Source organism: Marmota flaviventris, chromosome 5 (genome assembly GCF_047511675.1).
Source record: "Marmota flaviventris isolate mMarFla1 chromosome 5, mMarFla1.hap1, whole genome shotgun sequence".
Taxonomy (NCBI): Eukaryota; Metazoa; Chordata; class Mammalia; order Rodentia; family Sciuridae; genus Marmota; species Marmota flaviventris.
The window spans coordinates 150689308-150716256 of record NC_092502.1 but is presented as its reverse complement, the minus strand read 5'-3'; positions in this window follow the sequence as shown (position 1 = coordinate 150716256).

Below are 26949 nucleotides of genomic sequence, written 5' to 3'. Positions count from 1 at the left end.
AAATGAGAGGGCCTGGCCCAGTTTGGTCAATGGCCAATTTTCAGTGACTTTTAATAATTTCTAGGTAAATGAAAACTAGGAGAAGTGTTAAATTCAATATTATCACTGACCACTTCTGTCAATATAATTATTAGGGAGATAAGTATATAAGGACTTGTGAATGGATTTGAGCTTTGATATCCTGCCTTCTCCTTTTTCTAGGTCTGAAGAGTCATTTGCTACCATTTCTTCTTTTCTCCAAATCTAACTCGGTACTCCTCTATGCCTTATTCCCAAATTAATTTTCCAAGGACTTTTTTTTTAATATGTCACATTTTCCTGTTCAGCAATTTTTGGTAAATCCCTTCTGCTCTTAAAGGATAATCTCAACTCTATGACTCGGAGTTCAAGCCACCATTTTGGGGTCCTATCCATTTCTCTCTTATCCTGAGTCACACTCCCTTTATGATCTGTTCTCTGTCAGAAATTTACTTCACTCTGTTCTTGAAATGAGTCATGCTCTTTTCCTGCCTCCCAACTTCGCTCAGAGTGCTCCTCCTGTATGCAAGTTTCTCTTTGCTCATGTCAGTCAAAGTCTAGATCCCACTCAACAGAGGCCCTTAGTGGCATTTTTCTAGGGCTGTCCCAGGCCAGTGATTTCCCAAACTATCTCATGATGGGCAGTTCACAGGGGTCTATATTGTATCCTCTTTGCATGTTAAACTCATAAAGACCACCAAGATGTAATATTGTCTATTAGCAGACATTACCTTGAGGGAGATGTGGAAAGAAAAAGAAAAAGGTATGAAACAGAAATCAGGCAAAAATTGCTTAGTCAAAGCTATTAAATCATGAATCTTCTAATACAATCAGAATGGTCATCATGGCGCAAAGACAAGAAGGAATTAAAATTAGGAGAGGGGGTATTAGCTCAGCCCAGGAAGACAGAATATGAATGTGATGAACATAGGAAATAGCAGGCTCTTGAAGGGAGTGGTCCATGGTACAGAAATCTCACCTGAGACTCTCCAAACCCTTTGGCCTGTAAATAACCTATTTGTCTGATTCCATCTCACTAAGTGCCCACCTGACTTTGAATTCAGGCTCCATTCTTCGTCCCTCACCTTCTCACATACCTTAATAATAACAAGGGCACTTACACTTTGTATACAACCAGAGATATGAAAAATTGTGCTCTATATGTGTAATCAGAATTGTAATGCATTTCGCTGTCACATATAAATAACAAATTTTTTTAAAAAGAGAATATACCCTCATAAACACTGGTATACTGACTTACATGTCTTTTTCTTGTGAATAAGATTACTGGGAGTCCAGATTCTGAACAGCGCTGATACTCATGAGTAAACTGAGCTTCTGAATCTGTAAGCTTGGGGACCACACCCTGGAGCATGTTAACCTACTAGGTGCTACCCTCTTGAATCCAGAAGGCTCCTTCTCAACCTTTTCAGTCCCTTCACCAGCACACAAAGTAATACTGGAATTCTGTGAATGGTTTTTCCTGTGTTTTCCTAGGCTGCTCACAGAGATTTAAATTTCCTGTGAGGTGGGACTGTATGTCAATCCCAGCGACTGGAACAGTATCTTGACTGAATCAGTCAATGAGGTATTTATGTAGCTATTTCTCATCTTCCTCCATTAGAATATTCATCCACATCTTCTATTGCCTGATTTTCTCACTCACTGAGGTATCTCCAATGCTTAATGAAGAATTCCTGGAACATATTTTGTAGCAAACAATTTGATGATTGAAAGCCAGCCATGGTAGCATGCAACTATAGTTCTAGGAGACTCAGGCAGGATTGCTTGAGCCTAGGAGTTTGAGATCAATGAGACTCTGTCTTAAAAACAAACAAACAGCTGGGTGCAATGGTGCATACCTGTAATCCCAGTGGCTTGGGAGGCTGAGGCAGGAGGATGGCGAGTTCAAAGCCAGCCTCAGAAAAAGTGAGGAGCTAGGCAATAGTGAAACCCTGCTTTTAAATAAAACACAAAATAGGGCTGGAGTTGTGGCTCAGGGTTGAGTGCCCCTGAGTTCAAGCATTGTTGATTAGATCATCTGAGAAGCCATGATATGCTATTCCGATTAAAATCTATTTATCTCAAAGTCTGCAGGAAAGCCAATTGCTCTAACTTCCTAACAACACCCCACTTCCCTACCTCATCAAGGTTTCAGAAACATTTCCTTTAGTTCCTGATAAAATACCGTTACAGTTAATACCCCTATGGAGAACATATGTGCCATGCACTGTTAGAAGTACTTTGTATGTATTTGTTCTTTTAAACCTCACAAGCCCTCCATGAAGAGGTTTACAATTGTTCTTAAGTTGCACATGAGGAAATTGAGTCACAAGGAGGTAAATCAGTAGCACTGGATGTGAACTAGGTAATCAGGCTTCAGCATGTGTGTTCCTAATCATAATATCAGCTGCCTCTCCAATGGTTACAGCAGTACTTGTTTATTTGGAAACTGCCCCGTTCATTAAATTAGGGTGCATGACGAATAGGGCTTGGCTGAAACATGTGGGAAGGAAGCCTTCCCTGTGCCTTGTTAATAAATCATATTATTAATGAGCATGGTTTATTTATTTGCAGCATCATGATTGCACAAAAAGATCAACAATACATGAGATTAGGTCAAACAAATCTTCAGCCCTGCCCTGCGTGAGTTGATAACCTAATGACATAAATATACTGTGTAGGCTACAAAAGTGAAAGCAACCACACTTGGAAAACAATGAAGAAATGTCATCTTTCTGCACCAGAAAATGGTGTTCTTAATTACTCTGCACCATGCAAAGAAAATTGGTCCATAAAATAAGAAAACAACAACAAAACAGCTCTCCCTATGATCCTCTCTTTGCAGATCAGGGGTGCCCTTGCCCTTGCCAGTTGTGGCTGATGATGAGGTTCAGTTTCCTCTAGTATTCTTGAAGGTTGCTCCAAGTCACCTCAGAGGCTGAGGTCCCTGTTGATTTTGCATGGTCTGTACTCAGGAAGCTACTTTTGTACATATTAAGAGGTTAAATTTATAGCCAAACAATCCTGTCACTGCCCAGTAGTTCTTATTAACCAGGGCAATTAACCTACTAATATCTGTTTCCTTGTCCATAAACCATGTACCTCATTTGCTGGCATGATACTGTGATACAGAAATATGTATTTGGTATCTGCCCACAGTTCATGGCATAAATAGAGGTCCTAGAATACTAGTAGATAGGGCATTAGGAGAATTTGCTATCCTATCTGATGTTTGATCCCAGTTCCTGACATGGAGTTCATAAGATCTTTGTAGTTTCCTGAGTGATAGGAGCCTCTGACACAGTTCCTAAATCCATTGGAATTTTCTGGGTGATAGGAATGTCATTTGTTCTAATTAGCCAACACAGAGAGGCCTCTGGATAGATTAAGGATGAGCACTGGTTTCCAGGGGAAACAACCATGTGATGGGAGGTTGGAATATTTGCCTATTTCCTGACTTTTAGGGAATGGAGAAGAGCTGAGGTTAAGTTCACCACCAATGGTCAATGATGTAATGCATCATACCTAGGTGATGAAACATTTATAAAAATATCTGTGGGGTTTAGAAAGCTTCTGCTTTGCTGAACACTTGGAATTGTTGGGTGTATGGCACCCCAGATGAGGCAGAGAAGCTCTGTGTCCCCTCTTACCTTGCCCTACCCATTCCTTGTCTAGCTATTTCATGTATCTTTTGTGATATCCTATATAAAAAGATCTTGAAAATGTGTTCCCTGAATTCTGTGAGCTATCCTAGGATATTAATTGAAACCAAGGATGGGTTAGTGGGAACGCTAATTTATAGTTAGTCAGAAGTATAGGTGACAAGTGACTAATTAGTGTGGGGAGAAGTCTTGTGGGACTGAGGGCTTACTCTGAGGGATCTCACTTTAACTCTAGGTAAACCATCAGAATTGAAATGGATTATGGAACACCATTTGTTGTCTGCTGAAAAATTGGTTGCTGGTTAAGTAAAACTCATTTTCCCATATATTTTGGTGACCATAAGTGTTGTATTTATTGTATGAGAATAGAAAAAAGACTTTGGGATTTTCCCTATCTCTTTCAAAATTGGGGCCACAGAAGTGGAATTTGCTAGAATGGCCCTGGCTCATATAAATACATGGTTTGGCAAGAAAAAAGATCAAAGGGCAGAGGATGAGAATCTTTGATTTTGGGGTAGCTACTTGGTATTGGAGAAGCAACTGTGCTGAGATCAGTTACTAAGGGAAATTGCCAGTCGAATTTAAAAACAGACCCAACTCTCAAAGAGTTGGTTCATGGGATATATGAGAAAATATAAACTAATAAGATTTCAGGCAGTCAGAACTTCTGGTATAGCTGCAAAGTTGTCCCCCAATGCAGAGATAATAGAATGGCTCTCTAAGGCCTCTGGGTTCCAAGAAGGTGGTCAACATTGGGGAAGGGAAAAAACCAAGACAAACATTGCCTACTGCATAGTAAGCACTCTATATGTTGTATAAACACGCCTAGGCATCTGGCTCTGAAGAGAGCAAATAACTTGCACTATGGGCAGATGGTGAGACTCCCAGCCCTGAGGATTTGGCCTTTGCATTTGTCTTCTCACCCATTCAATAATACCTACCTTGCAATTACTGAGCAGTCACCCTGTGTCAGCTGATGTCAGCCCTATGTCATTCAATCCCCAGCAGGAAAGAGAAAGCAAACGCAGAATAATTCATGAGAAGGTCTAATAGGAGGATACCAACCTTAGTATCCCTTAGTAACTGATCTCAGCACAGTTGCTTCTCCAATACCAATACTTTTGTCGAATCACAAAAGTGTGGGCAGAGCATAGGGAATCCTTGAGGAATTGGTTGGTATCCTTGATTAGTAAGAGTGGGCTATTATCACCCTAAAGTAAAAGGATGGAAGGCAAGAGGAGCTAGTATCAAAACCTGCAGGAGTCAGATTTAAAGAGAGGTTGCTTTGATCAGACCTTAGGAGGTAGTCAGCCACCAGGTTGACCTTGAAGTGAGGGGCCCAGGACAAAATATGACCAACTTCATTTTTCTCTCCTGATGACCTTGCACTGGGGCTGGGCTGTGTCCACACCTCACCTGTCCTTTGCCATAGTCACTGCAGGTCAAGGTAGAGAAGGTGGGAGCATGTGTAGAAGAACACAAAGAGCCCTTTTCATGACATATTTACTTCTTGCAATGTCCTTGAAAGTTAATGATTATTCCATCTTTAGAAGATGAAACTGGAAAGCAGTGAAACAATTTATTGTATGTGCTTATAAATAAATACACATACATACATGTTCATATTTATATAATATATTCTTGTTTTTGCATAAAAAATGACATTCTCACTGTAGAAAATTTGGAAAGACAGACTCTTCTCCTCCAAAAGAGAGTAATAATCAAATAACATTATCATCAGAGATAACCTCTAGCAACAAGTGGGCATATCTGTTCATGGTCTTTTATATGGCCCATTTTTATTTTATTTAATTGTATTTCAATTGTATTCAATTCTATTTCATTTTATGTATGAAAGTTTATGTGAAGATTTCAAAGTGCGAGTTACTGTTCTTTGTGTTTTATATATATGAACTCAGCTAATTCTCATAACAATCCTATAAGTATAGCTATTATGTTTTTTTTTTTTTTTTTTGCGGGGTACCAGAAATTGAACTCAGGGGCACTCAACCACTGAGCCACATCCCAGCCACAGCCCTATTTTGTATTTCATTTAGAGGCAAACTCTCCCTGAGTTTCTTAGTGCCCCACTTTTGCTGAGGCTTTGAACTTGTGATCATCCTGCCTCAGGTTCCTGAGCTGCTGGGATAATGTCAATCTACATGGATTAGTGAAGTCAAGTAATTTGACCAGAGTCCCATATTTAGTGAATGGTGAAGTTCATATTTAAATACTACAGGCAATTTTGTTTGAGTTCCAATATTAGCCATTCCTCTCTACAGATTCTTAAGTACACATACAATGAAAAACCGGAATCATTTCTATTCTGTAGATTTTATTTTTTTATCTAACTATATGTCTTCAGTATGCATTCATACGTCTGTTCCCTTTCTTGATCATTCCAGTCTTAACTAGGTACGGAAACGAATATTTTAGCAAGGAATAGAACATGCCGGGGCAAGCTGCTAAAAAGTCAGGTCGAAAAAAAATTAACTTCCAATCTTTCTCCCTCTCTCTCAACCAAAGGAAAAAAGATAATATTTCTAGTCACATGCTGAATCATTTGATATGTAGAATTACCCTTGTATGTATCACTTAAATAAAATTTAATGTATTTAATTGGCTTTGTGTGTTTGCAAAGACACAAATTTATTAGCCATCAGTTTATTGCTGATGTAAAGTTTGATTTGGGCAGTTGGTACATACAAGCAACTATGGAAATGTAGGGATGAGGGAAAACAATTCCACTAAACTGTCTTTCTGGCAGTATAGTTGTGGAGTCAAGATGTATATTTATAGAGGAAAGTTATAGACGGAATGTTTGTGTTTCCCCAAATTCATATGTTGAACCTCTAATATCTAATGTGATGATGTGTGCAAATGAAGCTTTTGGAAGGTAATTAGGGTTGATTAAGTTTGGATAAGATCATGAAGACAAGGACTCTATGATGAGATCAATGCTTTCATAGGAAGAGACCCCAGAGAGCTTGCTTCCTCTTACTATGACAGAACCTTTCACAAGAAAATGGCTACGTGAGCTCACAGTAAGGTGTTGCCTACCAACCAGCCAAGAGGATAGACCTCACAAAGAGAGTTACGTTACTTATACCTTACTCATGGACTTCCCAGCCTCCAGAAGAGTGATAAGCAAATTCCTGCTGTGTGAGCCACCTGTCTATGGCCTTTTGTTATGGTGGTCCAAGAAGACTAATATAAGGAATAGATTAATTTTAAAAAAGTGCTTAGCATTTGACAACAAATATAATAAAAGCTTTAGAGGTGGAGAAGTCTGAGCAGCTGTGGTGGTAGAGAAGGTTTGCAGGGCTTGGTGAGTTGGATGGTGAAAGAGGCCACAGATATTAGCAAGAGTAGTTAAGGGCATGCAGATTCTAAACTTGCCTACTCACTACTTGTGATTGGTCTGATTAAACAGAACTCCTGTCAGGTGTCTGTATCTTTCCTTCTCTCTAACTGGTATATCCTTTATCTGGTTGACCTTTTAGACTTAGAATTCACTTAAATGTGTCATTCTCTGGAAAGCCTTTGCTGACTCCCAGGTTTGGTTGTGGTCCCCATTTACAGAACTGATGACCTTTTCTTTTTCCACAGAAATTTCCACAATGATGTTCAAATTATTAACTTTCTAAAGTTTTTTTTTTTTTTTAAATGCTTGTCTGTCCTATTGGAATACAAGACCTGAAAATGACTAATTTAGGTTTATTTTATTTTTCATTCTGGTCCCATATTCAAGCACATTCTTAGTAGACACTGGGTGCTCAAAAAAATTGGGTGGATTGACAGAATGGATGAATGACTATTACTCCACATAAGAGTGCTCTTCCTTATTGTGGAAGTGATGTATTTTAAAGACTGTGTCTTCAAGTCTTCCTTTTTTTTTTCTTTTCAAGTCTGAGTAGGGATGACATATAATTAAAGGATTTTTTTTAATATATAAATTTCTGTGCCTTGTTTCACAAATAAGTTGTCTGGCTCTGGTCTGTGACCGCCCTCTGTAAATCTTCAACTTGCTTCTGATTTATAGAAATATGAGATCAGATGATAAAATAGGCTGAGTGGAATAGATGACCATATAATAGCCGGAATGTGGTTTAGACATTACTTCAAAAGTTTGAATTTGTCAACTTATAATAGGCTGAAAAGAATTTCTATTTTTTTCAGGCTCTGCTTAAAAATATGAAGAGAATGGTTTTAACTGCAAAACTTTTGACTAGAGGTCTTTTCAGCATTGAAGGTGAAATAAAAAGTTAAATATATATTTTTCTTTTTGGGTACCAAGCTTTTCAGCTATTTAGGAAGAACAGTGGGGGAGCAAAACCAAGATGTTTCTTCCTTTTGTGTTAAGTTCTTTGAGTACTTTAACTATTCTCAGATGCCCCGATTTCCAGTTTCCTGTGGTATCAGATGTTTGGGAGAAAAGGCAAAATCTGTTTTTAGAGACATCTATTTAACAGGGAATTCAGAAAACCCCATTTTGATGGTTTTGAAATTAGCTGGTTTTGACCTATTTCCAGGCAAGTTTCTCTATTTCTGAGGTGACCCTGGTGATGACAATCCTACTCAGACTGCGGGGGCTATCGTCCTTCTCCTCCTCCTGCCTTCACAGAACATATGGCCTGCCCATCCAGATCATGAAAAGCAGACAGCTGGATGTAGTCAAAGCCACTCTCTCCTTTGGATACTTGTGTCAATTAGAAAGTATATGACCTTCATAAGACTTGCCTAACAAAGGCCAGTGGTGTAAGAGCTGAAAATGGCCAAGCTAATATGACAATGACCAAGTGATCAAAAATAAGACCCAGTAGGTTAATAATGTTAAGAGACATTTTCTAATACAGAAACCCCTTCCAAGATCTGCCTCACACTCATAATCACAATCTGGCTGGCGAACTATGTTATTACAAAAAATATGGTAAGAACAAATGTGACTCAAAGCCACCTCACATGGTGAAATACTGAAAACACTTCCTTTTTCCAATGGTCACTTATTTTATCTGAAATTCAGATGAGAAATAGCCAGAAGATAATATTCTAAAAAGCCTATAGGCAACAAAAGGGATTTCTCAGTGCCCACATATTTTCAGTTCATGAGCCTTATTTATATAGTCCCTCTGATCTTCATTTTGAATCTGTATATTCTTGATTTATACAAAAATTTATTATCTTAGGAGTATGGCTTTCCCACTTACATGGTATATCAAAAACAAAGGGCAAACCCATTAAAATCAGCAAGAAGTCTCAACTGATGGTCATATTACAATGCAGGATGCGGGAAAACAGAAAAGATAGACTCAAGATCAACAAATAAGCAAACATTGTAGTCAGTAGCTTAGGGTCATTTTTTGTTTAGGCAAGTGGTCCTCTCCACTCATACTGGAAAACACTTCTCCATTACACCTCTGCAGGGTAGTAGTAGACTATTCATAGCATTCACCCCCAATAGTCAAACAATATAAAGAAACCTCTGCTGAAGAGGCAAAGAAACATTCAATGTATTTTAGAAACATTTAAAAAATTAGTTCAAATAAAATATTGTAAGGCTCTAATGAAGTTATGCAACCTGGAACATTCATTGATTTGAATCAACTTATTTTGTGATAAAATCAAATAAACGAGGTATGTTATGTGGTGAGTACTGGAGAGCACAGATAATAGAATCTTGATTTCATTGACTTGTTAAAATATTCATGAGATGTTTCCTCAAATTAAACTTAATAATAGTACGTTGTATCTGTTTTTAGTATGGCTGGAATTTGGGGTAGGGAGAGTGAGACTCACACCAAAAATAGGAGTTTCAGACTTTGTAAAATATATTTGCAGCTGACTGGCTACCTCCAATTAGGAAGCTTTGGGGACAATAAATTTTTCAACCTGTGTAAATCATAGACAGTCTGGTCAACAGTTAGCAAATATTTTCAGTGGAATAGTGGAATCTCATTTAAATAATTAAAACTAAGGAGAGAAAATCTTACTGGGTGTCCTGAAAAGCTTGGCTCTCCATGTCTCAGAATTATGAGGTTATGGCAGACCAGAGGGTACACAAACATGTGTTTGTTCAGACTCACCTGGTCTCTTTGTAGGAGACACTGAGGATATTTTCTCTTCCCTGTTTATTAGATTTGTCTTTGTCTGCCTTCCTGAGAACTATGGAGATAAGTGCTTTGAAATTTTCCAGAGAAAAGCAGATTAATGGTTTTGTTTTTCAAATATCTTAGTAAAAAAATTGAAATCATTATCGATGAGGTTGTAAGTAGGTACTTAATGAAGCTCCGAAAATTGAATATCCTCTCTGGACGTAGTGAATTAGCACATGGGCCAAAGATCCAATAAAACTCTTCTAAGCTAAAGTCAGAAATCTTTAAGGGTCCTCACTTATTTCTGCTTCCCAAATTTCACTCTGGCAATTATCATGTTGTCTGGTTAACACACTGTTTTCAGCTTACTCTTGGTCTCAAAGCCCATGATAGAGGCTATGAAGTGCCAGTAGGGTTTAGGCAGAGTCTATCACAATTTGGTGAACACAGTGAAGATCATTCAGAATCCCAGGGTGCCAGTCTTCTGGGATTCATAAAGTATCTTCTTTATGAATCCTTTCTCTATCCAGGATAGTAAGTTTCCACAGTAATAGTAAAAGTGAGAGTTTGTGATGAACAGCCTGTGTCTCTCTAAGAAATACTTTGGATTTCTGAGACAAAGATTTTCTGTTGTAACAAAGATCTTGTCACTCCTTGCTGTGTCCCAGGTCCAGATTTCCTTTATGTCTCTGGGCCACAAATTCAGTTGGTGCTCATTAATTTTAGATACAAATCCTGATTTGAAAAATGGCTTCTTTTTGCATCAGTTATTTTTCTAATTCTGACTTTACTATATCTGGTTCACCTGGTTTGGGAGTTGTGAGATCTTGGAATCCAGTTCTAGTATGGCTTTATGTGATGTGAGTGTTTCCTCTCTTCCTATTCCAAGTCAATGACCTTCTGAACTTAAAGAACTGTGTATTGCCTCAGGATGTACCCAGATGTTTCTACCCATGACTGATGAGATATTAAGCACAAAATGGTCAAAGGCAATAATAACTCAGTAACTTTTTGAGACATTATAGTTTTTAGAGCACTTTTGTAGGCCTGATTTATGTGAACTTCAAAACAGTCTTGTGAAGAAAGTAGTGCAGAGGTTAGTTTTATCATCCTTATCTTACAGATGAAGAAGCAGGAGAGTGACTTACCTGAGTCATACACCTAAAAATTTGCACAAGAAAAGCAGATGGAGGCCTTCTGGGTCATTCCTGCATTCTACTTCTGGCTGCTGCCTGTCTTGGTTATTCCAGAGCCTCTTGTGAGGTTGTGATGTAAGAACCACTACCACAACAGATCAATGGTTCCCTTGTATGAGGAGGTGACAGTATGGGTACTATGAAAGGCTGGTGCAGAACCATCCATCTTCTTAACCCTTGTGTGACAATGACAGACATTTCCGAGTTGCTTGAGATTTGTGAGTAATGGAGACAAGGAATGAGATAAAACTAACTGGTCCTTCTGGCAATGGAGTCTTTTTGACCTGATTAGCGTCAGTTTCTCTCTAATTAAGAGGACAATCATGTGTAATGAATTGATTAAGCTGCTTTCGTTAAAGGACAAAAAAATTCTCAGGAAATGCCTACAAATGTATTTTATACCACATTGAATATGCTGTGTGCCCTTCTTCATTTTAAATCTGATGAAATGAATTAGATTATTTATATATCTTTTCTTTGGAGCAGAAGTTCTAAAATGAAACTAGCAAAGCAAGGGGCAGATGACTGAGTGTTGCCACTCTTGCCTCCCTGCTCTCCCATGTGTGACAAGCACATTTCAAAGGAATCCTAACTTCCACTCTTATGGTCCTGCTAACTCAATTAGAGGGGACAGCCTGGCCTTTTTCATTGTGCCCTGTGGGAACACCCTTTGATATTGGTAGGGATCCTAGGGCTGAATGAGAGAACAGAATGAGAAGTCAACTCCAGGGGAGCATTTGATCTCTGAATTGGGTCAGGGTGAGAGCAGACACCTGCCTGTAAAGATAGTTTCATGCTGAGATGATCAGTCTCCACCAGGCTAACTGCAGTCAAACACAAGTGTTTACCCAGGCTGAACCTTGAATACCTGGTGATAGGTCAGAAATAAGTACATTTCCTGATCCAGGAATTAAAGACGATCATAATTCCAGGTTTGCTATTAAAAGCAGAAAGGTTGTTTTGGTTCTATATTTAGGCTTCCTGCTGAAAAGCTGAATGAACCCCTGAATCTGAATCAATGTATAAAGCTAGAGGAACACATCAATCCCAGACATCCTTATCCCCACCACCTCTTCTTAGAATCTGACAGTACTAGCCTTTCATCCTACTGCTTCTTTTAACAGTGAGGAGAAATAGAGACGCAGAATATGAAGAAATCAGTAAAACAAGGCACAGGAAGCCAAAGGAAAGTTCGAAAATGAGTCAGATTTCTGAGTTGTTTTTACACCTGGGCCTAAATAAATAAGTAACCCAAAATTAAAATAAGGGCCTATGAAAAGTAGAAGACTTATTTTCTCTATACCTTCAACCTCAGACAATCTAGATTCCTTCAATACCGTCCTTGCCTGTAGCATAGTGCATAGTGACTCAGGGGCTCTTCAGGGTGTTCCTTGGAGAAGTGTGATGTCTGAGCTTGCTGGGTGGAAGTCCTGCCTCGGTGTTTCCTTTTGGGTTCTATGGACATCTCTTCTGATTGAATTTGTGAAAAGAAACCGGGGCCATGTACACGTGTGGAAAAGTATCTGTGGATGTTATGGAATCTTCATTTGGAACTTAGAAGAAAGAAAGGCTTAGAAAGAACCTCACCTCAAGAAAAGCCCAGGCACTAACATTACAGCAAGGGTCTAAATTTCTAACAAAGAAAATTTCTGCACAGCAAAACATGACAGAGAGCATGACTTGAAAATGTGGAATGTCCTTCGATGGCAGAGATCACAGATGGGAGGCTTGGGGAAGTTTTCTGTTCTTTCAAGTTAATTCTAGACCATCCTGTTAATCTGTCTCATCTTGCCATTTTCTGTGATGAAATCACAGTTCATGGCTTTGAGTCTATTATGAAAGCTTCTTCAGGAACAACATATGGAAGGACTTATTTCAAGGGTCCAGTAAATAATCACTTGGGGCTAAATTCAGCATCCTGTTTTACACTATCCAACGTGTTATCGTATGGATTTGGGGCATGCTCTTATGGTGCATCACCCCTGTCCTTGAGAACACTGGATCTTTACTATGTCTGCATATTGGAATCACTCAAGGCATTAGATTCTTGTGCTTATCCAAAATCAATTGTCTTAATCTCAGGGATGGGGTCCTTCTCTACCCAATGGTCATGAAGATATTTATCTACAATATCTTCTAGGAGCCTTTTGGTTTTGTTTTGTTTGGTTTTTAAAAAATTTATGTTGATACATATTTGTTTTGTATATAGATAAACATAATGCACACATCATAAGCATTTAGTTCAATGAGCTTTTACAAACTCAACATATCTATGTAACTAGAACCCAAATTCAGAAACAGAAAATTATCAGTGTTTTGGGTGCTCCTTTGGTACTGTTTTTTATTCAGTGTCCCGCATAAAGATTGCTATTATCCTGATTTTTGACCTCATAGATTAATTTTTTCTTTAGGTTTATATAAATACTCACATAGTATATATTGTTTTGAGCCAGATTTATTCTAACTTTGTTTGTGAGGTTCATTCACATCGTTGTATGTAGTTATAGTTCATATATTCCTATCACTAATAGTCCATTGTATGGATATGCCACAATTCATTTATTTGTTCTATTGCTGATGGGCTTTTGGATAGTTTCCAGTTTCTGGTGATTACAAATCATGTTGCTGTGAACATTCTTATGCATGTGTTTTTGGTGAACATATGTATATGTTTCTGTTGAGAATATATTTCGTAGAATTGCATATGTTCATTGCATATATACATATGTTCAGGTTCAGTATATATTTCCTAACAATTTTCACAAGTAATTGTACCAATCTTAAGAGAACATTAAATACATCTGTTTATCAAAAGATGCCATTAAAAACTGAACAGAGAACCTACAGTGTGCAATATATGAAATACACATATTAGGAAAGAACTCTGTTAGTCAGCTTTCCATTGCTGTGACAAAATACCTGACCAAAACAACTTAAATGGAGGAAAGATTTATTTTGGCTCATGGTTTTAGAGGTTTCAGTCCAAGCTCACTTGGCTCCATTTTTTCTGGGCCTGTGGTGGGGCAGTACATCATGGCAGAAGGGCATGATGGAAGAAAGATTCTCACCCTATGTTTTCCAGGAAGCAGAGTTTGGGTAGGGGGGAGGAAGGGGAAAGAGCTTGGTATAAAACAGCCCTTCAGAGGCCCACCTCCAGTTACCTGCTTCCTCCAACTAGGGTTCACTTCCCAAAGACTGCACAACCTCTCATTAACACCACAGGTTGATAACCAACGCTTTAGCACATGACCTTTGGAGACATTTCAGATCCAAACTATAACAGACTCGCAGCTGGAATTCACGAGAATTAATTCCTTCTAAAAAGACGACCTATTAGGAAAAGATTGGAATATACACTTTACAAAAAAAAAAAAAAAAATCGGATAGCGTTTAAAATGGTGAAGAAATCTATAAAGAACTTCTTTTATGTTTAATGAAACATAAATTAAAAGCACAATGAGATCCAGTCATTTACCCTCTGGATGACTAAAATGAAAAAGACAGCAAAACCCCAAGTATGTGGAGTGACTGGGATCCTAATGTGCTGCTGGTGAGAGCATAAGTTGATCCAGCCACTTGGGAAAATTGTCAGACATAGACTTTTTTTTTTTCTCCAGTTAAGCAAGATTTTTATAAATTACAGCCAGGATTATGAACCATTTTTCAGAGGAACCATAATTTCTCCTCAGACTCCCTTGCATCTTTTCATTAATATAAGTCTGCAAGGTTTAAGAAAGGAAGACTTCAATGTCTTTCTCATCTGCCTGTTTTCCCTTCAGTTGCTCTGTCCTGTTCCTTTGCATGACTTTTTACCTGTGTTGGTGGTATAACAATCAATTCTGGGATGCTTTCCACTAGGCTCCTGTCCTCAGTTTAGAACTAGGGAAAGTGTTTTCTTTTTTCTGTTTGGACAGCAGTATAATTTTTCCATTGTTTCCTCTGTTTCATATATATATATATGGGAAATGTTGTTTCTTGAAACAAAGGTTTTGAGAAACTATGTGTTGATATAGAAAGATAATAAATGTGCAAAGTAGTGTTACAGAATAGTAGTTATACTACAGAATACAGAATGTAAAAAAGTAAATTGTATAAAATGTCTAAACTACATTTTATATATATATATATATATATATATATATATATATGTATATATATATATATATATATATATATATATATATATATATATGTATATATATATATATATACACACACACACACACACACACACATAATATGTTAATATATATGTTAACTTAAGCCATATTAGTTATTTTGAAAAAGCACACACAAAAAATTTTAACATGGGACAGGGCATCAGATAGTTGGACTGTTAGATTCCAATATGTCTGAATAGAAGGGAAATTTTTCACCATAAACCATTTATTTTTGCTCTTTGAATTTTTAACCATGTGAATTTTCATATAGAAAACAAAACAAAAAATAAATATGCACAAATACACACATACACACACATTTCTCTGCCCCCACCTCTGTAAAGCTTATTACAATGTACCCTGTAGAACCTTCCCCCTAGAAAGTGTCCATCAGTCAGGAATGAGACCAGAAACTTGAGGTTTTGTCAAGTGCTCCAAACTCTCAATGCTTGGATTTCAGGTAGTCTTTAAATCAGCCCTTAAGAAACACAACCTTGCTGGGAGCAGTGGTACACACCTGCAATCCTAGCAACTTAGGAAACTGAGGCAGGAGGATCACATCTGAGGACAGCCTGCACAATTTGGAGAGATCCTGTCTCAAAAAAGAAAAAAGAAAGTGGAGGTGGCGAGGATGTAGCTCAGTGGTAGAAAGCCTCTGTGTTCAATTCCCAGTACTAAAAAAAAAAAAAAAAGAAAAAGAAAAAGAAACATAACCTCACTTTGATTGTCTGATTGACTAATAGACCATTTATCTGCTAAAATTCCCTAATTGAGCTTTAATCCTAGTATATACAACAACAACAACAACAAAGGGCATGGAAGATGACCTCCTGCACAAGATCTGGTGTCCTCGAGTGTGTGTGGTTTTAGGGAGGGAAGGTTTCATGTTGGAGCTCACTGGGGACTGCCGGAGCATTGAGGGAGGTGACCATGTTGGCATCCATTTTGCTCCATATATTAATCTGTTAGAGCTCCCAACTTCAACAATGGAAGTTCATTGTCTCTCAGCTCTGGAAGCTGGAAGTCTAACATCAAGGTGCTCCCAGGATTCCTTTCTTCATGAGACAGTGAAGGAGTCTGCTCCATGATTCTCCCCTGGTTTCTGTGGCTGCTAGCCCTCTTCAGCATTCCCTGGCTTGCAGCAGGGTTACCTTGACCTTCCTTCATACTTTCATGTTAGTCTTCCCATGTTTGTGTCTATCTTTATGTTCAAATTTCTCCTTTTCACAAGGATACTAGTCACATTGGATTCAAGCCCGCCCTAATGACCTCATTTTAACTTGATTACTCCTGCAAAGGCTTGGTCCCAAGTTGGGTCATATTCTGAGGTACCATGGATTATCTTTGGGGCATACAACTTAACCCAGAACACTCCCTGTCTCATCTTTGCCTCTTGATATGACTTCTTTCATTAAATCCACTGTATGGTGATAGCCCCAAATTAGTTGACTATTAGAAATGTCCCCAATCTCAATGAGTCTGTCCTAGGCCTTTCTCTTTCCCAGAAAGAGTGATTTTTAAAATTTTGAGTTCTCTTACTTTGAGGAGTTAGTGGGTTACATTATATACACACTCTGATCAAATATGACTACCCCATCCTTGCAATTGTAGAAGAATGCATCCCAGATTTTAAAAACTAAGAGGCTGCATTTTACCTATTACCTCGGTCTCATATTTACATTCACTCACGAGCATATGCACAAGACATTGGTCTCATTGTTCCTGGGAAACTTATCTCTGAGGATAATCAGCTTCTTAGGGATTCTTGGTGGAAGGACAAAGTGGTCATCTATCAGCAGCTTTTAGGGCATGTTTTCCCCTTCTCCTGTACTACTAACTGACATTTATAGTATACACAAAACTGCCTCCCTCTGAGGTGCCACAGTATATGCAGAGCTTGCCTCCTTATGTGGTACTGCAATAGAAAAAGAATGATATCTATCTATATATCTATATATCTATATCTATATACACATATACGTATATATACATATGTATATATATATATATGTTATATGGTATATATTACATATATTATGATTTAGATCTGGAATGTTCCATCCAAAACTCACATGTTAGGCAATGCAGCAATGTTTAGAGGTGAAAGACTGGATTTTGAAGGCTGTAACCTCATCAGTGCATTAATTCATTTGATGGATTAATAATTTGAATGCACTACCGGTTGATAAATATAGGCAGGTGTTGTGTGGCTGGAGGCAGTAAGTTACTGGAGATGTCCCCTTGAGGACTATATCTTGTCCCTGGATCCTCCTGCTTGCACTGTTTCCTGGCTGCCATGAGCTAGAAGATTTCCTCCACCACACCTTTCTGCCATGATGCTTCACATCACCTTGGTCCAGGCCAACAGAGTCAGTCAACCATAGACCAAACCTCTGAAGCCACAAGCCAACATAAACTTTTCCTTTTCAAAGTTGTTCGGTTTAGGTATTTTGGTCACAGCAATGAAAAGCTAATACTCATAGTAAGGGAAAAAGAAAGAAATGAACTAAATTAGATGTACCTTCACATCTCTGTGGCTCAATTTTTTTTGGAAGCAAGAAAAATTAAAACATGAAATAAGGGCATAGATATTGTGTCTGTCAAAAAATAAAAAGACAGAAAAAAACCCCCCAAAACCAAAAACCTAAGGGAATCACAATATTGAAACCTTTTCTGCCAAGAAGCGAGTATTCAGAATCCTTACAAACATGAATATAGTTAAATATTTAACCCAAGGAAAAAACCTTCCATAAAAAGATGCTGAAGGACAACAACAAATTACATTTCAACATGAATGTATGAAAAAATTATAGTTTCTAATTTCTAAAAAAAGGGGACTTTGGAAATCATTTTGGATTTAGAGGCTTAGAATGTTGCCTAAACCAAATGGTATTAGTAATCGTCAAATTATGTCATTTAGAAAAACTACCTAAAGTTCATGGAGATAATCTCCAAATGTGATCTGCAAGCTTTTGGAAACATTTCCTTTTGAAGCAATGAATGCTGCTCTGTGTGATCTGCATGGGTTGTTTTCATTTTCAAAATGTAGTATCTGCTGGGATAGAACTGAAGGAATAAATTATTTTCTCTAGTTAATGCCTCAGGTCGGACACCTTTCTGAATCCAGCTTTGTTGCTGACAAGATTGCCTAAAAGCATAATGCGTGACTCATGAGCACATATGGCAATGATATTTAAAACAAAGACTGGGTGTGGAGTTCCATTTTTACCTCTTGTGCCATTTGCACTAATGAGGGCTTTTCAAAAAGACCCATTCAGCCTGGCTGGTTCTAGCCACACCTAAGGGAGGAATAGGATATCCATTTACAGCAAGTCATATCACTGGCTTACTCTTATGAATGCAGAAAAGAAAACCATGGTGTTAGCTTTTTTACACATTCAAAAGAAAAAAAAAATTAAAAAGTCAGCACACTGTTGCTTACTGACTCGATTAAAACAAAAACAAAAACAAATAAGCAACAACAACAACCACAAAAAACCCCACCATGCTCTTTTAAAATATGCCCAGAAGATCTCAGGCACAGGAATGACCTAAGCAAAGCTGATTCAGAGGGAAGCTCTAGATATCATCCAAGCCCAAAAGCTATGGGAATATGTAAGCCTCAGTGTAGGTGGGATAGGAATATCCCATCAGGAAGGCAACCTGGTGTGAAAATTCCTCGGCATATGTTTAAATGCCCAGAGGACAAGTGGACATCAACATGGCTCTGGAGATGGGACCAGGAGAGGCAAAGGTTATGGTTCTCTGGAGCCCATTAACAAGACCCACAGGGGACCTTGCAGCCTCTATGAAGTTAATATCCTTCCCCAGGTTTCACCCCAGTGACTGTTGCCTACTCTCTCTGTGTTTTTATTTTGCAACCATCCTATCTCACAAGACCAGGACAGGTTGGAATCTGAGCCAGAGGAGAACTTCCATTCTAAGTTGATGTCATAGCTCAGATTAGGGGGGTCATACAAGTTTAGGATCAGATTCTGCTTTTATTTAAAATTTTGACATTTTCCTCATCATGGATTTGGAGGCATTGTTTTTTCAAAAATATGCACAAATATTATTTATCTTGATTACTGAGATTCTTAAAAATTACCTTTAAATTTTATGCCTGTGGAGAGTGCTTCCTTTTTCTCACCCTAGGATATGATTTAAATAACAACAGTCCAAACTGATGTTTCAATGCAAGCTCCTAGAATTTAGGAATGTATCTTCAGATGGTGAGGAACAGATAATTCCTGCCTTAGTGCCTGGAGAGATGGTAAGAAATCAGTAAACTTCCTCGTCCTTGGTTTCTATTGGCCATTGACTCTCTCCTCCTGCGCATTTTAAAACATGAGGTTTAGTTAAAATTGGTATATTTTCTTTAAAAGTAGAACCCAAGGCTAGTTACATTTCAATTTAGTACTGAACATGAATGAGAATCCATTGTATTTGGGTTTAAATGAATCCAGCCATTTTTATTAACCTCCACTTGATTGGAAATGAAATAGCCTTTTTGAAACAAATATGATAAATGACTTAAAATTAAAGAGTCATGAAAGGAGTTTATACCTAATAAAATAGAAAATATGGCAGCAAGGAACACTATTCTGGTGAGGAAACAGGAAATTTACTCTATGGGGAGGAAGGCAGTGAAGAGAGTGGCTTTTGGCTGTGCAGTCCATCTTCATTACCCTGTGGTCAGTGGTCATGAGGCTTTCCAAAGGGCTGGGCTGGGCCTGGAGACAGGTATGAGCACAACCAAGATTTTTTTTTTCTTTTGCATTGACTCTCTACTTTCTCCCTTTTATATTTCCCTTTCCCCTTTTGAATTATGTTCTCAGTACTGGATCTACACCAGCCAGAAACTTGAATTCTAGATGTTTTCCTTCACTCTCCTTCTCTCTCTCCATCTGCCAGGATTGATTTACATCTGGGTAATGGAACTCCAGTGGTACTGGCTTTATCAAATACGGATTTAATTCCTCATGCCCAGAGATAGATAGGTCAATGCTGGTAAGAATTATTTTAATCTCAGTCTATTATTGCTCTGAGCAAAATTGTATAAAGAAGAGATTAGCAAATGTTTATTTGTAAAAATTATATGCCTTTTTCAATATCTCATAAATATTGGGCAGAGCATAGTGGGAGTGTGGTAAGTTAAGAAGATGGGGAAAAAAAAGAAAAAAAACCAGGATGGACACCAGAGGCTGAGCAGAGATTCTAACAATTTAGGGATCATATTGGATACAATCCAGAGACCTGGTTTATATCAGACTAAAAGCTGTATTACATTTGTAGAGAGTTGACTCTAAAATTCATGCCACAAGTGTGGACTCATGCAGAAGCAAATGTAAAGCTGTGAATTCAATCTCACAGTATAAAATATTGGTAGAAATAGGTGATATATAATGAGACACAAAATCACAATTGGAGAAGCTAAATATAGTCATTTCACTTGCAGCTAGAGAAAATAAATTGGTAAACATTTTGTTTATCAGACTCATGGGAGAATGTGGAAAGGATTCAGGCTAATTTTCTACTGAAGTTTTTCTTTTTTTCCTTTTTAAGAGTTTAGGAAGACAAATGCATCCCAAAGAATTCCAGGAATTCCAATGATGTGTGAAAAATATTTCATAGTTTTGCATCCAGCAGCTCAAGGAAAGAGATTTGCAATCAGATTAAGTTGAATAAGTAATAGAGATCATCACATGAAAAGACAAACTAATGAAGCATGCTTTAGTCATCTCCTACTACTCTTTGTGGTATTACAGAGAACATTGGTTTTGGAGACAGGCAGACATGCATTGAAATCCTGACACTGACATAAACAACTGTGGGCACTTATATAACCATCCTGAGCTTCATCTTCTTCATTAATCAACCTAGAATTTATTAGGCATTTATTTGAGTCAGAGTATTGATATACTGAACTAAATGATATTTGGAATCCTTCAGATATCATAGTAAATGCTTCCCAGTTTAATTTTGAAAATTAAATAGGACTAATTGGATTAATGTAAGAAATCTAAAACTAAACAAATGTTAATGTTTGTTTCCATTCTCCAAGAACCTTGTCATTTCTTTACTAAAGCATTTTCTCTTCTAACTTCATAAGTCATAATTAGACTTACTTTTTTTTTTTTTGTAGTACTAGGGAGTGAATCTGAGGTGCTATACTACTGAGGTACACCCCAGTCCTTTTTCAAAAATATTTTTTATTTTGAAACAGGGTCTCACTAAATTGCTGTGACTGTCCTTGAACTTGTGATTCTCCTGCCTTAGCCTCCCAAGTCACTGAGGTTATAGGTGTGAACTAACTTCTTCAGTGAGACTGACTTTTTTTTGTGTGTGTGGGTGGTACCAGAGATTGAACTCAAGGTGATGTGCTGTCCAGCTTTTCCTTAAGGAATAAAGAATTTATTCTTCTACTTTTTGGAAATATATTAGCTGACAGTCTATTGCCATAAGGTGAAGAAAGTCACCCTTCCAAATTCATGTTTCCTTTCTGGTCCATATCTAATGCAGGGGGAAAGGCCTAGCTTTCATTCCCAAACTTATGACAATTCTGAAAGTCCATTACCTGCTTAATAGATTTGGCTGAGACCTTCTGTTAGACGTATCACATCCCAATATGTTTTCATTGCCAAATCCCTTTTCTTTGCTTTCTCCTATAGTTGTTCATCTCAAGAGTCCTCCCTACATGCTAATCACATGTTTAATTCTACCTTCTGGAAACTCAACCTGCAACTGGTATCAAGAGTAGTCCAGGAAAGTAGACAATAAGATGGGATTTTGGAAGTGGACACACTGCCGAATACCTAGCAATGAAAACCCCATACATGATAATAGATGAACATTAATAGCTATTGGTATAGTACAGAGATATAAGAATTAAAGCTTATACCAGTGTTTAACTGATAGGTCTAACTGTTGGAAGTAAGTGCTCTAGTACAAATGTTTGAGAAATAGGGAGGAAGTTATTATAAGCACAATGGAATTGAATGAGTGTTGCCAAAGTAGTCAGTGTTTTGGAAAAACAATGACAGGGGGACTGATTAATTAGTAATGAAAGTCTAAGTGTGAAAACCAGAAGTCATTCAGGGTGGCAAATGAAAGGACTTTCATATCTTGCACTTGGAACATAAAACTAAAACAAGCAAACAAACAAATAATAAAACCTCTCAAGTAGAAACTGAGAACCAGGCCTTGTACTTAAGTATAAAATCAGTGTACCTCCAAGGAAGGCTGAATTCTCAACCAAAGCACATTTGCTCAGCCAAGATCAGGTGTCTGAGAAACAATGGAATCCTGACATATGATATGAGAACATCAAATTTGTGATTTCTAACATTATGCATTTTAGGGATCTAGTTCTATATTTTCCTGAAATCTCTGACATTGCAGGTGTGTCACCAATTCCCCTTCTGGCTCTAAGATAAATAACAAGGATGAGAGTAACAACCTGACCTAGCCAACAATGTCTTTGGATTGGGTAGAGGTTGAAGGGAACTAAACCCAGAAAGAGCTGTAGAATCTAGCCAGAATACACTCCCAGAAAGAAAGAGGGTATGTACAGGACCCAAGTCTGAAAGTGACAATTCAAGAAGACTTTATTGATAATGGAAGTACTCTCTAGGGATTCAAGATCTAACACACTTGTGGGGACCCAGGAGACTGTGCTAAGGACACTGTGAGGCAATTCTTAGAACTAACAGCCTATACCAAGTGAAGGAGAAATGCCATAATTGCTGTGGTAGCTGATGGAAGAAGGAATCCATGGACTCAGAGAAATGGCCATGTTATACTGGATATTGTATATATGATGGTTAATTGTGTGTATCCACACTAGTCCAAATGTGGCTTTGAAGCCATTTGTAGATGAAATTAACATTTGAAACAGCTTACCCTGAATAATGTGGATATGCCTCATCCAATCAGTTGAAGACCTTGGAATAAAAATGACTGATGTCTCTTGAGGAAGAAGGAATTCTCCCAGCAGACTGCCTTTGGACTCAAGCTACAACACCAATTTTTCCCTTGTTCTCCAACCTGCTGGCCTGCCTGGAAAAATTTAGGTTTGGGCTTGCTAGCTTCCACCATTGAATTTTTTTTAGTACCAACGATTGAAACCAGGGGTGCTTAACTTCTTAGCTATATACCCAGCCCTTTTTAAATTTTTTTATTTTGAGACAGGGTGTCACTAAGTTGTTTAGGTTCTTACCAAGTTGCTGAGGCAGGTATTGAATTTGTGATCCTCCTGCCTCAGCCTCCTGAACTGCTGGGATTACAGAGGCGTGCCACTACACCTGTCTTCCACAATTGTATTTGTATCTCTCTCCACATACTGTTGATTCCGTTTCTCTGGAGAACCCTGACTAACCTGACTACTAATATACTATGTGATACTGGAAAACCCATCACATGACTATTTACCGTGGCAAGGCCTGGTGAATTCTTCATTTACCAAAGCAATGAGAAAAGTGTTGTTGAGATGGGAACCATGATGATTTTTTTTTATTTACTACTTTTCATGGGGGTGACAGTTTCAGGGAGATCTAACTTAGCCTTTCTCACTATAACAGCTCTTACTGTATAGGCGGAGAAACCGATGGGGGATAGTTTCAGACCAAGGATGTCCATTCCAATTCTAAACCTAGTGGTGAATCTCTTGTGGAATGCTGACAGTCTGAGATTCTAATGCAAACCCAGATTCAATGATAGCAATATAGAGGTTAAGATCCATGCTGGGCACAGTGACACAAGCCTGTCATCCCAGAGGCTCATGAATTGGAAGCAGGAGGATAACGACTTCAAAGTCAGCCTCAGTAAAAGCAAGGTTCTAAGCAACTCAGTGAGACCCTCTCTAAATAAAATACAAAATAGGCCTGGGGATGTGGCTCAGTTGCTCCTGAGCTAAAGCCACAGTACAAAAAAAGTTCTTAAAATATGAGGTTGGGAAAAGCCCTTAATTATCATATTCAAGGTGGGTGCAATGATTATAATGAGTAGCAAAGTTGGAGGAGTAAATTGAGGGACTTGATCCACAGAGAGCTATTAGGATTGTTAATGAAACATGGCATCCCCAAGGAAAAGATATTTAGGCATCTAACAAACATTGTTTTCTATCTATTAACCCAATTATATCCAGGATGAATAGTTGAGAAACTGATTGCAGCTGCCCCAATAAAAAGCCACAATCCCTTGCCCAACTTTTGGATCTGAGACAACTGACAGTGACAGCAGAGACTCAGAACATATTGACTAGCCAGGTGTATGGCATGTGCCGGGAGCCCCAGCTTTTAGGAGGCTGACACGTGAGAATCAATGGACCCTGAGGGCTTAGAGACTAGTCGGGGCAATAGAGTGACATTCTGTGTCAACAACTACAATAAAAGCCATTGACTGATGGAGAAGGCATGGTCTTCAGGAGAATGGACCCTTTAACACCATGCTACATACATATAAGAATGACTTCCCTAGTTCTTACCCAAAGAGACCCATGGTCATTGTTTTTTTTTTAGACAAATGTATTTTAAGGAAAATGGAATACTCAAATAGTTTGAGGACTGTTGGGCAAAGTACAAGTTGTCCAAGTTGACACTGATTGTGGAAAACTACAGAGGCATATTGCCTTCCCCCGCACCATTACAGTAGAACCATGTGGGGGCAGGTAGCAAGGGTAATAAATGTCTAGTTGAGGTCTGACTCATGGTCCATTAGGTTAAAGGAGCCATATTTTCCATGTGAATGATGTATAATTGGAATGGATATCCTTGGTAGTGACACAATCCCCCATTGGTTCCTCAGTCTATACAGTAAGAGCTATTAGAATGAGGAAGGCTAGGTAGATCCCCCTGAAACTGTCACTCCCTGCACAATAGTAAACAAAAAACCCATCATTTTCCAAGAAGAAGGGCAGATACTGGTGATAATCCTAAAATTTTAAAGGATGCAGGGGTAATACTTCCAATGTATCCTCACTTGTTGAGTTAGTTTTGCTCTCATAAAATCTGATATATTCTATTTACAGTGCATTACTGCAAAATTAGTTAAGTGGTCTCCTTTGTGGCTGTTGTGCCAGATGAGATATTGAAATATTTCCGGGGAAGGTTACATGACCTCAGATTTACTGTATGTGGCCATTGTTCTGGCAAACACGCTTTTTTTTTCCCCTTATCACTATAAAAAAGGAGGATCAAAAGCAGTTTGATCACTTGCAGTTACGCAACAACATCCATTTACAGTCATGTCCTGGGACTGTTATCTCTCACAGGGTTGTCATAGGTTTTCTTTCCCACTGCCTGTATCTTACCAATACCTCCAAAATAATTGTTTCGTTGAGTCTTAAGCAGCATAATTCTTTGATGCAGTGGATCACTATAATACTTTTCAGGATTTCCACAGGATTTTATAATAAGCACAATTAGAAGAATCAAAACAAACACTGGATTTATTGAGCAAAACCATAACATCTGAAACAGAGAATTGTAGCATTCTAGCATGCTAGTGGACTCTGGAAGAGATGACACACCTGACCATGGGTTACCCAGTGATGGTGTAGCTGGAATTGTCCATTATGAGCTGGGTTTTATCAGACTCACCATGTCATAAGGTTCACTGGGCCCAGCATTGTAAGAAGAAAATGATGCATTCAGCATCAGGCATAAACTGGGGTAAAAAACATAGGTCAAGTCTGGAGCATGTGCCCCAGGACTCCATGTCTCCATTCACTGTTTCACATTATTTCACCTACCACCACAAGTGGGGTCTTTTATAACTAGCTAAAGGAGAAAGGACAAGTTCAAGCATGGCTCACAGACGAACTGACTTGGTATGTGGACAAAACCCTCCCTTCCGCCACACAAATTGGACTTTGGGTGATACCTTGAAATATATTAGTGAAGGGAAATTATCTTAATGGGCAAAACTTCAAATGGGATGACTGGTGAATAATTTTATATGAAAAGAGAAGAGTCAAAGGCTTGACCAATTGGAAAGGGCCTGAAAAAACTGTTATTAGAATATTGAGAACAAGAAAATCAGAATTAGGGGAGTTTGTATGGACTTGAGAGTGAGTACAAAAGGTGAAAATCTTTAAATCTTATGTTAATTACCCAAAGACAGCATGAGCCACAGAGAAATCACTCAACAACTTCATTCATGGATACTGACTGGGTTTGCCATAGTGGAAGGGACGAATGTTATCTCTTGAGCCAAGACATGTGCTCCCACTCAATAAGACTGATCTAGTCATTACTGCTACCACATGTCCAACAAAGAAACCAATGCTAAGCCCTTGGCATGACAGCAGTCTTGAGAAGATCAACCCATCAATTCATGTTATGTTAGTTACATTACCTATTCCACCCTGAAAAGGGGCAATGATTCATTGTGAGTGGAGTAGAGAACTGTATATATATATATGTGTGTGTGTGTGTATATATATATATATATATATTTGAATATTACATATATATGTATGAATATTACATATATATGTATGAATATTACATATATATATATATATATATATATATATTTTTTTTTTTTTTTTTTTTTTTTCCCCCTTGACTCTCAGGGCTTCAGTTATCATCTTCTGAGGATTTGCTCAACTAACATAGAGTACTTCTGAACATTGGGTTAAATTTCAGATTTCTTCCGGACTGGGTCACACAAGATGGGACATAAAGGAAACCTTCTTTTAGTGAGATTAACTATGGAAACACTTGTTTTTTTCTTATTTTGATACACTTACTGTTACTTCTTTTACTATTATTTAGTTTGTAGAACAATGTATTCATTTCACCAAAATATGGAAACT